At 45.5% G+C, this 12,901-nt stretch overlaps 1 protein-coding gene across 1 annotated transcript in view; it reads right to left on the bottom strand.

Moving 5' to 3' along the window:
* LOC310701586 (uncharacterized protein) overlaps positions 1–12,901 on the bottom strand; it is a 127,847-nt gene that overhangs the window by 63,953 nt on the left and 50,993 nt on the right. The window lies entirely within an intron of this gene.

The following is a 12,901-nucleotide window of genomic DNA, read 5'->3' as shown; positions in this document are numbered from 1 at the left end:
GCTGGAGCCTGACTGCTGGGAAGGCCAGATTGAGACACCCACCCCAATTATGATTTATAATAATTATATGCCACCGGGTCTCGCACCCGCCTCCTGACACTGGCTTATCTTAGCGGAGATTCCCTGTCCAGGCCTCTCTCACTGTTCTTCCTCCTTTGCCCTGGGTGGCCAAGGGCTTCCGGATATTCTAGCTCTGCTCCAACTGGGAATTATTTATTAAATTGTTATACCTCTCTTCATCTGAATATCACAAGATAAAAATATGTGTTACACTGAAAAAGGTGAGTATTAAAGGTGAATAACACTGGCCAGAGTGGTGCATGCTCTGGTCATCTCCCGCTTGGACTACTGCAATGCGCTCTACGTGGGGCTACCTTTGAAGGTGACTCGGAAACTACAACTAATCCAGAATGCGGCAGCTAGACTGGTGACTGGCAGCGGCCGCCAATACCATATAACACCGGTCTTGAAAGACCTACATTGGCTCCCAGTACGTTTCTGAGCACAATTCAAAGTGTTGGTGCTGACCTTTAAAGCCCTAAATGGCCTCGGTCCAGTATACCTGAAGGAGCGTCTCCACCCCCATCATTCTGCCCGGACGCTGAGGTCCAGCGCCGAGGGCCTTCTGGCGGTTCCCTCATTGCGAGAAGGAAAGCTACAGGGAACCAGGCAGAGGGCCTTCTCGGTAGTGGTGCCCGCCCTGTGGAACGCCCTTCCAGCAGATGTCAAAGCGATAAACAACTACCTGACATTCAGAAGACATCTTAAGGCAGCCCTGTTCAGGGAAATTTTTAACGTGTGATATTTTACTGTATTTTTGGTTTCTATGGAAGCCACCTAGAGTGGCTGGGGAGGCCCAGCCAGATGGGCGGGGTATAAATAATAAATTATAATTATAATTATGATTGTTGGAAAGAAAAGAAAGAAGAAGGAAACCCGTGGTGTGTCCTCCTGAATGTAATATAATAATAATAATAATAATAATGTGTAAAGAAGAATCCAATCTTCAAATCAGTTTCATATTCCCTGGCTGTATTTCTCAGCCATGATTGTGACTCAGAATCTTAGCCACACTTTATTCTAGAATATCAACTGGATCTCTTTGTAACAGGAGCCAGACATCCCTGGGATTTCATCCAGACATTCCTTTAGTGTGGGCAGCAGCAACAGAGGAAGGAAGGAATTAACATTGGGGGCAAACCACTTCCTTCAGAAGGTCTTCCCCAGCGGCCAGCAGGGTTGATAAACTGCTCAGTGTGGACACCTTGGCTTTATAGTGTTAGGGTCTGGATACCAATCATAATCCCTTGGAAATGTCTCAAGAACCCTTAAGATCCAGTTCCACCAACTCCCAAGGAACACTGCGCCCTAGAGGAACCTTCTGTGCCGAGTTGAGGCATCTCTTGTGGAGTTTGGAACTGACAAGGTTAAAACTCCGTGGTGTCCTGTATCTGGATCTGGGAGGAGCTGGGAGGAGCTCGATGCAGAGAAGTGCGTCACAGGATGTTGTTCTGACGCTCTTCAGATCTGTCTCTGCAACGGACAGAGAAGCAGCTCAGCTTAGAAGCTGCTGTGAGTGTGCTTTTGGAAAGCAGAGAGAAATGGCCGAAGTTTCCGATGGTGTCTGATGGATTTATTACTCTGTAAATAAAGCTACTGGAGATAAGAACGGACTGTCTCTGGACTTGATTTATCCCTTTATCTCACACGGAAGCAGGACCGCTGCTACTCTGCATTTCTTTGGCCAGGTCAGCAGAGCCTACGCCGAGGAAGCGCTGCCTGGACCCAAAGATTTATTTCCGCAAATCTCTGGTCCTCCAGGTGTGGTTGGACTCAAAGTACCACCTGCCCAAGCAAGGATGGCCCATGGCCAGGGAGGATGGGAGTCTTATCTGGGGGGACACACTTTCCCCTTTCCCCCCCTCCTCTGAAAATGCGGAATGGGGGAGGTGGGGCACATTGACGCAAGGGGGACATTGACACACCAATAATATTTCAATATCAAGAGATGATATTCGTGTCGCGACATCACCCAAATGTGCCTATGCAGGTGTGAGTAGAAGAGTTGCGACTGCGCTGGCCGCCAGTTAGCCATTGGCGTTTGAAGAGAGTAGGTGTGTTTTTAGCACGACCATCTAAAAATTATGTGAAATGTAAAAGTGTTCCAACACTTTTTTACGTCATTTAGTTAAGATTTAAAAATACCAAAGGTAAGTTATTCCACTCAGTAATCAGGATTACAGGTGATTTTCAAATAAGTTCAGTGGCTTTATTAACAATTGTTAGAATTTGGAAAATGTCCATTGGCGCACTTTGATACACTAAGGGTTAGCGCCTCCAGTAATGGCTGAATTCCTTTGATCGGGAGGAACTTGCTTTGTGGAAATCTGGGTCTGGCCGCCACAGCGAAGGCGGAGACCCACTAAAAATCACAGGCAGGAGAAGCCTGTGAACGTGGGATTCGGCTGGCACCTTTTGCGCCTCCTCTACTCACGGGGAAACCTGTTTTCGGGGATCTGGAGCGACGGGTGAGTGGCGCGGTGCTTCGAATTGACTGCTTCTTTCACGGAGTGAAGCCGCATTGCTATTGCTGGAGAGCGCTGACTTTTTCCTGTGGACAATTTGATTCTAAAACAATTACCCGTGAGTAGAACGAAAATTTGGATCTTTAAACGTCTTAATTTGGCACCGAAACAGGGAGGTTTCAAAAAGGAAGTCCGCCTCCCCTTTTCGTAAATAGACTGAAGCATAGAGGCTGCAAGTCTTGGAAAGCCTTCCGTAAAGGATTAAACTTCCATCGGTTAAAATCACTAAACCCCCCTTGGAAGCAGGAGAAGAGGGGGAAAATTTTGGATCGTGTAAGCCTGCAGGAGAGAGTGAAGAAAGTCAAATTACCACCGCTCTGAACCTGGAAACAGTCTGCTAGAGACCGACGTTTTGGAATTGCCCATTGAATCTGAATAGATCGTTCGTTGACAGCTAGTTAAATAAGAGAAATACATTGTTTCCATTGTCTCCCTCTGCGTTTAAAAAGGAGTAAAAGTAACTGAAAATTGAAACTAACTTTATTGTTTGAACTGTGCTTAAAAGGATTGATACAAATCGAAATTGTTTCCCTCTAGAAGAAGCTTTTGAAATTGTTACATGAGTTGAGCTGGGGGGATCTCCAGCTGCAAGATAAAAAACTGTGAGAATCTGGGACTGACCTTGGATTGTTAAGAATGTTGACAGAAGAAGCCTTAGTTGTTGCATTATGTAAGATAAATGACTCACTGGAACAGCTCCATAAGAAGACGGATGTGATGACTATAAAAATTGATAACTTGGGACAAAAAGTGACTATTTTTGGACAAAAAGCGAACATTAATACAGAAACTATTCAGGAATCGATACAGGGATCTACTTTGACATGGCAAATTGTAGAGAAGGCGGGGGAGAAAGTTGTCGTTGTTGAACCTAAAATAGCACAAGTGGACAGGGAGAGAGCCACAGCCTTACAGATGTAATTTGATGACTATAAGTTGATGCCTTTTATGATTGAATTTAGGGAAAGTCAGATTTTGAGGATTGGAGCCCCGCTTGGACTGGAGAAGGAAAGTTGGATAGATCCCTTCATGCAGGGATTTATTGACCTCTGGGACCTGGACTTGGGTCAGGAGGAGATTGGAGTTGTGGGGACCTCCAGATTTAGAGGAACTTTGAAATACGTCCTGAAATATCTTTGGGATCTTAGTTTTAACTATGGAGATTTGGCTGAGCTGTCAAGAAGGAATAAAAACATTGCTAGGTGGGAATTTCCCCGAGATCTACTCTTCAGCATCAAAGGAAGGAAAATAAGAACAAGATCAGCAGAAGACAAAGCAAAGTGCATGTATAAATATGAAGAAGACTTGCAGAAGGGACTTGGAAAAGAGTTAAGAGCCTCGGACAGAAGATCACCAGGTTGATGGACTATATGGAATTGACGGAGATGACTGGCAGGGTCCGAGACCAGGGAGAGGAGACGGTGGGAGAAGATTGGAAAAAGTTTAAAGTTTATCTATGGAAATACAGTGGTGCCCCGCAAGACGAATGCCTCGCAAGACGGAAAACTCGCTAGACAAAAGAGTTTTCCATTTTGGAGTTGCTTCGCAAAACGAATTTCCTACGGGCTTGCTTCGCAAGACGAAAATGTCTTGCGAGTTCCTGCGGGGTTTTTTTCCTCCCCCCCCTTTTCTAAGCCGCTAAGCCACTTATCCGCTAAGCCACTAATAGCACTAATCCGCTAAGCCGTCAATGGGCTTGCTTCGCAAGACGAAAAAACCGCAAGACGAAGAGACTCGCGGAACGGATTCTTTTCGTCTTGCGAGGCACCACTGTAATGTAAAATTAATGAGTGTTAGGAAAATGTTGGAATGAAATTATATGGCTTTAGTAGAAATGTTATAAGGAATTAAGCATAAATACGTATTTTAGTATTAATGGAAAATAAGGTTAAAATATGTTGAGATAACTATATGACAGAAAATAGAGAAAGATGGAAAGGACTTGCTGAAATAATTTATAGAAATGGGAGGTGAGAGGAGGTCGATGAAACAAGGGAATGAAAGAGAGGGTATTGAGATGGTATGATGTGTGTTCTTTTTGAATTGTTTTTGTTGTTGTTTTGTTTAATGTGTTAATGTCGTGTGGTGTATTGTTTATATATTGTATTGTATTGTTTTTTCTTTCGTTTTTCTTTTTTTTCTTTTCTTTTCTCTTTTTTGTAAGGTTTAAAAGTAATAAATATTATTTAAAAATAAAAGATTTAAAAATACCAAAGGTAAGTTATTCCACTCAGTAATCAGGATTACAGGTGATTTTCAAATAAGTTCAGTGGCTTTATTAACAATTGTTAGATTTTTGAAAATGTCCGTTGGGGCACTTTGATACACTAAGACATTGGGACACATTGATATGTATAAAAGTGCCCCGCTTAGTGTACAATAAACTCTAAACTCATTAAATTTGATAAGAAAAAACCTGTTGTTTACTACGTGGCCAAAGTCATTTCTAAATATAATATGATTTCAAGGATGTTGTTTTGCGGTTGCCAAAACCAAATTTCCCAAAGGGAACATCATCTCTTTATACTTTTTCTATTGACTTATGTGGATATAATGTGTAACAGAAGCTATGTGTCAAGTACCGTATTTTACGCCCCATAGGACTGTCACGGCTAAAATGGCCGCTGTTTCTTTAATGCGAATAAAGCTGGGTCAGCATGACTCAGCGGTCTGCACCAAGTTGTATATATAAGTGAGAAATGTTAGTTTGTTGCTGAGGCTGGTGTTTGGGTTAGTTGGTTGGTTGGTGCTGGTGTGTATAGTTATTCAGTCGTGTTTTGCACAAAGACTTTTAAGAATAAAACTCTGCAAGAATATTCTCGTGGACTCTTTTTGTGCCGACAAGGAGACTGAGGAGACAAAGGGAGGTCAGAACCCTTTCCTTCTTTTTTTTTTGCTTTTTACAAACACTGACAGGTTATGGGCCCAGTGTTTCTGAGCATCTGCAGAGTGCAAAACGACTGACAGCATCTCAGCAGGGAGCTGGTGAGTCCTGGTGGTGTACGAAGCCAGTGGCTGTGCGTTGGAGCAGTTGGTGGCAAGCTGTAACTGTCTGCAGTGACGCTGGAGCGGCTAGGATCTGAGGATCAGGAAAGCACTCAGCGTCGGCTACTGGAACAGTTTGAACTGCTAGAGGACCACAGTAGGCGACTCACAGAGCGGCTACACCAGTTGCAGAGTCAGGCGGGACCTGAGGGTCAACAGAGGCAGCAGCTAAAAGCCGGTGAGTGCCAGCCAGGACCATCTAGTTGGACTCTAAAGAGAGAGTCAGGAGAGATTGCTGGAGGCCCCACAGAAGGGGCTCAGCAAGCACCAGCAGAGATGGCAGATTTCCAGTCTTCCCAAGTTGTAAATATTGGGGGAGGCATCCCTTTTGAACTTCTCTCAGAAAGCAACTGGCTGAGTTGGTCAATTAAAATGCAGCAGTTGTTAAGGAGAGATGGACTATGGGGCTGTGTTGAAACTGAGGTTTTGAGACGGGACTCTGCTGAGAAAAAACGGCTGGGTGAAAGGGCCCGTGCCCAAATTATGCTGTGTTTGAGCAACTCTCAGTTATTGCATGTAGCAAATGCCAGCACAGCGTTTGAGTGCTGGAATTTATTAAGGGCAATGCATGTCAGAGAAACTGCCAGAACTATCATTTCTCTGACCAGGGTGTTCAGGACTGTTATGAAGGAAGGTGAGAGTTTGGCAACTCATCTTCAAATGCTGAAATCTCTGTTTCTTCAACTACAGCAGAGAGGTAAGCGTTATGATGAGACTGACCAAACCTACATTATCCTTTCAAGTTTGCCTGAAAGCTGGTTGCCCGTGATTAGCAGCATGGAGAGTATGCGTCCCCGAGATCTGACCCTTGAGTATGTGGTTGGCAGATTGACTGAAGAAGCAGAAAGCAGGTCAGATAAACAGGCTGAACTGCAAGAGCAGAGGAGTTACAGTCGAGGGAGTCAGCAGCAGAATCTGCCAATGGAGCAACGCCAAGGTTTGGACTTGGCCATGGCGGTGAGGAGGTGCTATAGATGCAACCAACCCGGGCATCTCCAACGTCAATGCAGGGCAAGACTTCCAGGAGACGACATGGAGCAGAGACAGCAATCGAGGCAGAAACGTAAGCAGAAGGGGTTCTCTTCAGGGAAGAAGAACACATGTTGACAAAACTGGGTTTATGTATATAATGTATGTATGCATTGTTTCTGTTGGGGTTTTTCGCATTTAAGAAACAGAAGGGGTGTCACGGCTAAAATGGCCGCTGTTTCTTTAATGCGAATAAAGCTGGGTCAGCATGAAATGTTAGTTTGTTGCTGAGGCTGGTGTTTGGGTTAGTTGGTTGGTTGGTTGGTGCTGGTGTGTATAGTTATTCAGTCGTGTTTTGCACAAAGACTTTTAAGAATAAAACTCTGCAAGAATATTCTCGTGGACTCTTTTTGTGCCGACAAGGAGACTGAGGAGACAAAGGGAGGTCAGAACCCTTTCCTTCTTTTTTTTTTGCTTTTTACAAACACTGACAAGGACGCACTTTTCCCCCTCCAAAAATGAAGGGGAAATGTGTGTGCGTCCTATGGGGTGAATGCAGGCTTTCGCTGAAGCCTGGAGAGCGAGAAGGGTCGCTCTCGCTCTCCAGGCATCACGCAGATCTCCGCAAGACGTAGGAGGAACCCGCGCTGGGCTCCCACGGCTTGCGGAGAGTTGCCTGTATGCTGAAGCCTGGGCATATCCCCGCTATAACACACAAGTTCTAATTAAATCCTAGTATTTACTATACCTAAACATTGAGCACCACAGACTACTAATAATAATAGTAATAATAATTTATTATTTATACCCTGCCCATCTGGCTGAGTTTCCCCAGCCACTCTGGGCGGCTCCCTATCAAGTGTTAAAAACAGTAAAGCATTAAATATTAAGAACTTCCCTAAACAGGGCTGCCTTCAGATGCCTTTTAAAAATAAGATAGCTGCTTAATTCCTTGACATCTGATGGGAGGGCGTTCCACAGGGCAAGCGCCACTACCCAGAAGGCCGTCTGTCTGGTTCCCTGTAACCTCACTTCTTGCAGGGAGGGAACCGCCAGAAGGCCCTCGGCGCTGGATCTCAGTGTCCAGGTTGAACGATGGGGGTGGAGACGCTCCTTCAGGTATACAGGACTGAGGCCGTTTAGGGCTTGAAAGGTCAGCACCAACACTTTGAATTGTGCTCAGAAACGTACTCAAATATTCCTCTGCAGCAAGGGAGGCAAATGGAAGCCTTCCCATTGTCTTTGTGCTTACAAATACTGCCTTAAGGAGGGATGAACAGGGTGGGCCTGTGACCTGGATTCAGGAACTAAAGTATTTACCATCACAAAAGAATGGCCAGGCTGCCCAGGTAATGCAGTTAGTGACCATTAACAGGTATCCTTGGGGTCAGGTTTTCTGCTGTAGACCACCTCCTGTGATGTATTCCTGCTGTAGACATTCTCCTTCTGTATGATATTTTGGGGGGGTGGTCTTGGGTGGGCAATTGCAAAAGACTATATAAGGCCTTGCACACCTCCCTCCTGGTTGTGGTGAGGGGGGGACACTGTTGCAGTAAAGATCAGGCTTACTAGCCACTTTGCTTCTCCATATACTCTGGTTGGCCTCTGTTATTTTCTCCTACCAATATGGAACCCACTTAAGGACTATATGGGCTCTTGAATACCCCATAAGGGGAAAGGAACAGGTTTTTTCTTACAACAAAGGTCGTAAGAAAATATTTTAAGATGCCTAGACAGCAACTTAAAAAGTAGAGACATCACCTTGCCAACAAAGGTCCGTATAGTAAAAGCTATGGTTTTCCCAGTAGTGATGTATGGAAGTGAGAGCTGGACCATAAAGAAGGCAGATCGCCAAAGAATTGATGCTTTTGAATTCTGGTGCTGGAGGAGACTCTTGAGAGTCCCATGGACTGCAAGAAGATCCAACCGATCCATTGTGAAGGAGATCAGCCCTGAGTGCTCACTGGAAGGACAGATCGTGAAGCTGAGGCTCCAAGACTTTGGCCACCTCATGAGAAGAGAAGACTCCCTAGAAAAGACCCTGATGTTGGGAAAGATGGAGGGCACAAGGAGAAGGGGACGACAGAGGACAAGATGGTTGGATAGTGTCTTCGAAGCTACAGACATGGGTCTGGCCAAACTGCGGGAGGCAGTGGAGGACAGGGGTGCCTGGCTGCTCTAGTCCATGGGGTCACGAAGAGTCGGACACGACTAAACAACTAAACATCAAACAAGAATATGTTTGGTTGGCACGCTTATTTATGGCAGGATAAAACTAAAACACACAAGAGCTCTATGAATCAGGTTATTCAGAAAATCCTTTTTACAGTATGGGATAAATATAATCATCCGCTGGAAAGAAAAACACCTCTTTGGCTTCCACCCACAAAAGCAACAGCTTTTTAAAAAATGCAATACGGAAGAAGCAATGGGCAACTTACAGAGATCTTTTGGACTTTTCGGAAGAAGAAATAAAACTGAATAAACAGGATGAGGTGGGAGGTGTGATGGCAGATTGGTTTCAATACCATCAAATCATCTTGTTTGGACAAGATAAAGGGAGAGGTTTTTGGACTGAAAGTTCACAGTTTGAAAGAGATATTATGGCGAGGAAAGAAAAAGTGTTTCCCAAATTTCAGGTAGAAAATTGTCCAATCTGAAGAAGTGTGCATGCAAACGAAAGCTCATCCCCAGAACAAACTTAATTGGTCTGTTAGGTACTACTGAACAATTTTTTAAAAAAACTTTCCAAAATGTATGAGATACTATTAGAATGGGAAGCAAAATAAAACTGGTAAAATCTGCAATGATACACTGGGCCAGAAATGTAGGTCATAATTAGAGCTGGGCTTGATGTTAATGTGCTAACTGTTTCCTAATATTTGAGCTGACATTATATCGCAGATCCAATGTGCATAAGGACTAGGAAATATCTGATTTTCAATATCGTGATAACTCGTCAGCTAACAGTTGCAATGTTCTCACCAGCTAAACCTCACAATATGAGCTGCTAAACGTTGCCATGTTATCAGCAGCTAAAGATTGCAATCAGGGTGGATACAATCAATGATTTTTTTAAAAAAATTAAAATCGGATTTTTTTATTTAAATCAGATTTTTTTAATCAGAATTAAAAAAAAAAATGCTTTTAGAGGAAAAAGTCTATCTAAAGATAGTTTTATATTTAATTACATTATAGTCCAAAGGCTATTCATCAGGAAATAAGGATTTCTTTTTAATTATCTAGCATGAGGCTTTATATGGAATATTTAATTTTTTGGGTAAATGAATTCCATTAATCCATTCACAATGTCATGCTCTTCCAGAGGTTTTTGTAAGATTATTTGGGGAAGTTTTTCTAAAGAGACGATATTGTCACAGATGCTTGTTTTTGCCATTCTCAAAAGTGTGAATTTGTGTATCTGCAGAGATAACATGCCTTTTCTTCACAGGAAAAATGTTATAAAATAAATATACAGAGTTGAGGGGAAACCTTAATCCCATTGTTCCTTTGCAGATTTATATACACAGAATCAACCCCTTAAATTCTAAGTTCCAAGAGGTTCAATGAACAGATGGTTTGCAGTGGAAGAGATCTGCACAAGTAGCTAAGTGTGAAGCAGTAAAAATGAAAGTGCAACCTTGTGAGCAGAATACTCCACACATCTTGGGGTCTTTGTGTAATAATTGTGCAAGTCAGACTTGAGGCAAGCGCTGAAGGCTCTTCAGGGCTGGCAACCTCTTCCCAATCCCACTGGGTTCCAACAGCCGCACTAACACTTAACTGTACAGAATAGGCACCTGAATGCAGAAGCCAATCCAAAGGGGTGGCTGGTAGTGGAGGTGGTGAAATCCACAAGTTCCGAGTTTTTCATGTGCGCTAAAACTCAGTCTGCTTGGTTGTTGTTTTTTATATATAAAAAAAATCTTTTTACCAACATGCTATAATATTGTTTTAGTTAAATAAATTGTTTAAGTTGTTACTAAGGAAATGATTATTTTTCTCTTTCCAATAAATTACAGCAGAAATGTTGTCCAAATATAGACAGTTAACTTATTAAACCTCAGAATGATTTCATAATTATCTGTCTGTGTATTTCTAATAGTGTAACCAAATCAGAATTTTTTGATTTAAATAGAATCATACTGACTAGTGATTTACTGTAAATTGTGAATGAAATCAATAATAATAATAATAATAATAATAATAATAATAATAATAATAATAATAATAATTTATTATTTATACCCCGCCCATCTGGCTGGGCCTCCCCAGCCACTCTGGGCGGCTTCCATAAAACCAAAAATACAGTAAAATCACACGTTAAAAACTTCCCGGAACAGGGCTGACTTAAGATGTCTTCTGAATGTCAGGTAGTTGTTTATCGCTTTGACATCTGCTGGAAGGGCGTTCCACAGGGTGGGTGCCACCACCGAGAAGGCCCTCTGCCTGGTTCCCTGTAGCTTTGCTTCTCGCAATGAGGGAACCGCCAGAAGGCCCTCGGCGCTGGACCTCAGCGTCCGGGCAGAATGATGGGGGTGGAGACGCTCCTTCAGGTATACTGGACAAATCAATTTGACTTATATCAAATTCACCCTGATTGCAATCTACCACGACGTCTGAAATAAGGCTGGAACTATACAGAGGCGAACAGGACAATGTCCTGGCAACGGCTGCTACTTAGGGGTCTAAAACGGATAAATCAAAATATTATCCATCCTCACACACTCAGTTTCATCTGCAGGGAAGCCAAGATGCATCCTAGCAGGACTTTTGGGTTTGAGCTAGGCTACCAAATGGTGGAATTCAGGACAATCCAAAGTATGGAGATGAGTCCGAGTGAATGCAGATAATCTGGGACTTCCAGACTGCCAGCAGGGAGACTGGGGAATAAGAGGTGCTGGAAGGGGCGGGGTCTCTGTCGAGGCTCCTCCCCCTTCCTTTAACCCTTCCCTGGACTCCCTCTCTCCCTTTCCCCAGCCAGGCGACCCCAGGGAGAATGGGGGGCCTCAGCCCCACCCCCAGCCCTCCTTGGGGTCCTCCTTCCCCTTCCCTCTCTCGGCCCCCCAGGAAGGAGAAAGGGGAGTCTGGCGGGGCTGCTGCTGCTGCTGCCCAGGAGACCTTGCAGGTCTTGGGTCCCCCCTTCCCCCCCCCTGGGTCGGGGCCTGGATCGGGGCCCCTGTCGACGGGCCCCAGGGAGGGCGCTCTCCTTGCGGGGGGGTCTCTTCCTCCTCCTCCCCCCTTGTCCCCCCCCTCCTCTATTCCCCCCCCCTTTTCTCCCTCCCCCTTTACCTCTTGGTCCTCCGCCTCCCTGGCTCCAGATTAGTCCGCTCTCCTCGTCTGCAAGAGAAAGGGCGGCGGGGGCGACGGGGGGAGGGGGGGCTCTTCAGCGACGCCCCTCCTCCTCCTTTCCCTCTCTGGCCACTTCCGGCGCGTTCTGCGGCGCCACTTCCGGCGCCTTTCCCGACGCGCGTGTCCCTAGAGCCACGTCTGCAAGAGCAGCCCCCCCTCCCTGTGTCCGGAGGGGAAGGCGAGGGGGCGGCGCTGCCTCTGGCCTCCTGCTCTGGGGGCTCCATGGGGACCCGGCCCCCCCGCCCCCCCCAACTGGGCAAGTGGAGGCCGGGGGAGGGTCTCCTTCTGGGCCTCCTTCTGCAGGCCAAGCCCTCCGCCGGGGTCCTTCTGCAGGCAGAGCAAGGGCTGCAGTGCTGAGCTTCGCCCCCCGACAGCCCAGCCCAGCTTCAAACACCAGCCCCTCTCCCCCCCTGGATGGAGAGGTGTTCTTGAGTGTGGCCTTGTCACTCACATGCAAGGCCACAACAGTCCTGTGAGAGGAAGGGGGGGGGGAGCATTTCTGCAGGCTGATGTCCATCCATCCATCCAGCTGCCCAGGCCCCAGCACCTCCCCCTAAGAGGGAAGGGTCCCAGTCTGGAAATCCCCCCTTCCTGCTGGAGATGAGGCAGGGAGGGATCCAGACAGACAGAGGCGCCCTTGCTCTGGGATTCCCTCGCCAGCAGGGAGACTTCAAAAGCCCCCCCCCCATGCCTCCCCCTTCAGTACGGAGACTTTTCATCTTGTGGTTGGGTCATTTCAAATCCAGTTTTTCTCTCTCTCCCTGCAATTTTAATACTGTTGTTGGTTTCCTTGTTTGAATTATTCTGTTCACTAGTGATATTTCACACAGCGTTTGTGAATGCAAAGCAATTCTGGCTCTTGTGATCCCTGCACAGGGTATTAAGTGTTGTTCTAACCTCCCTATTGCAGGTGGAAAGAGGAATGTGGGGCCTGCTTATAATATCTTAGG

This window comes from Podarcis liolepis (assembly GCF_965112155.1).
Source record: "Podarcis liolepis genome assembly, chromosome: 2".
NCBI lineage: Eukaryota > Metazoa > Chordata > Lepidosauria > Squamata > Lacertidae > Podarcis > Podarcis liolepis.
This window is presented reverse-complemented; position numbering and strand designations above follow the sequence as displayed.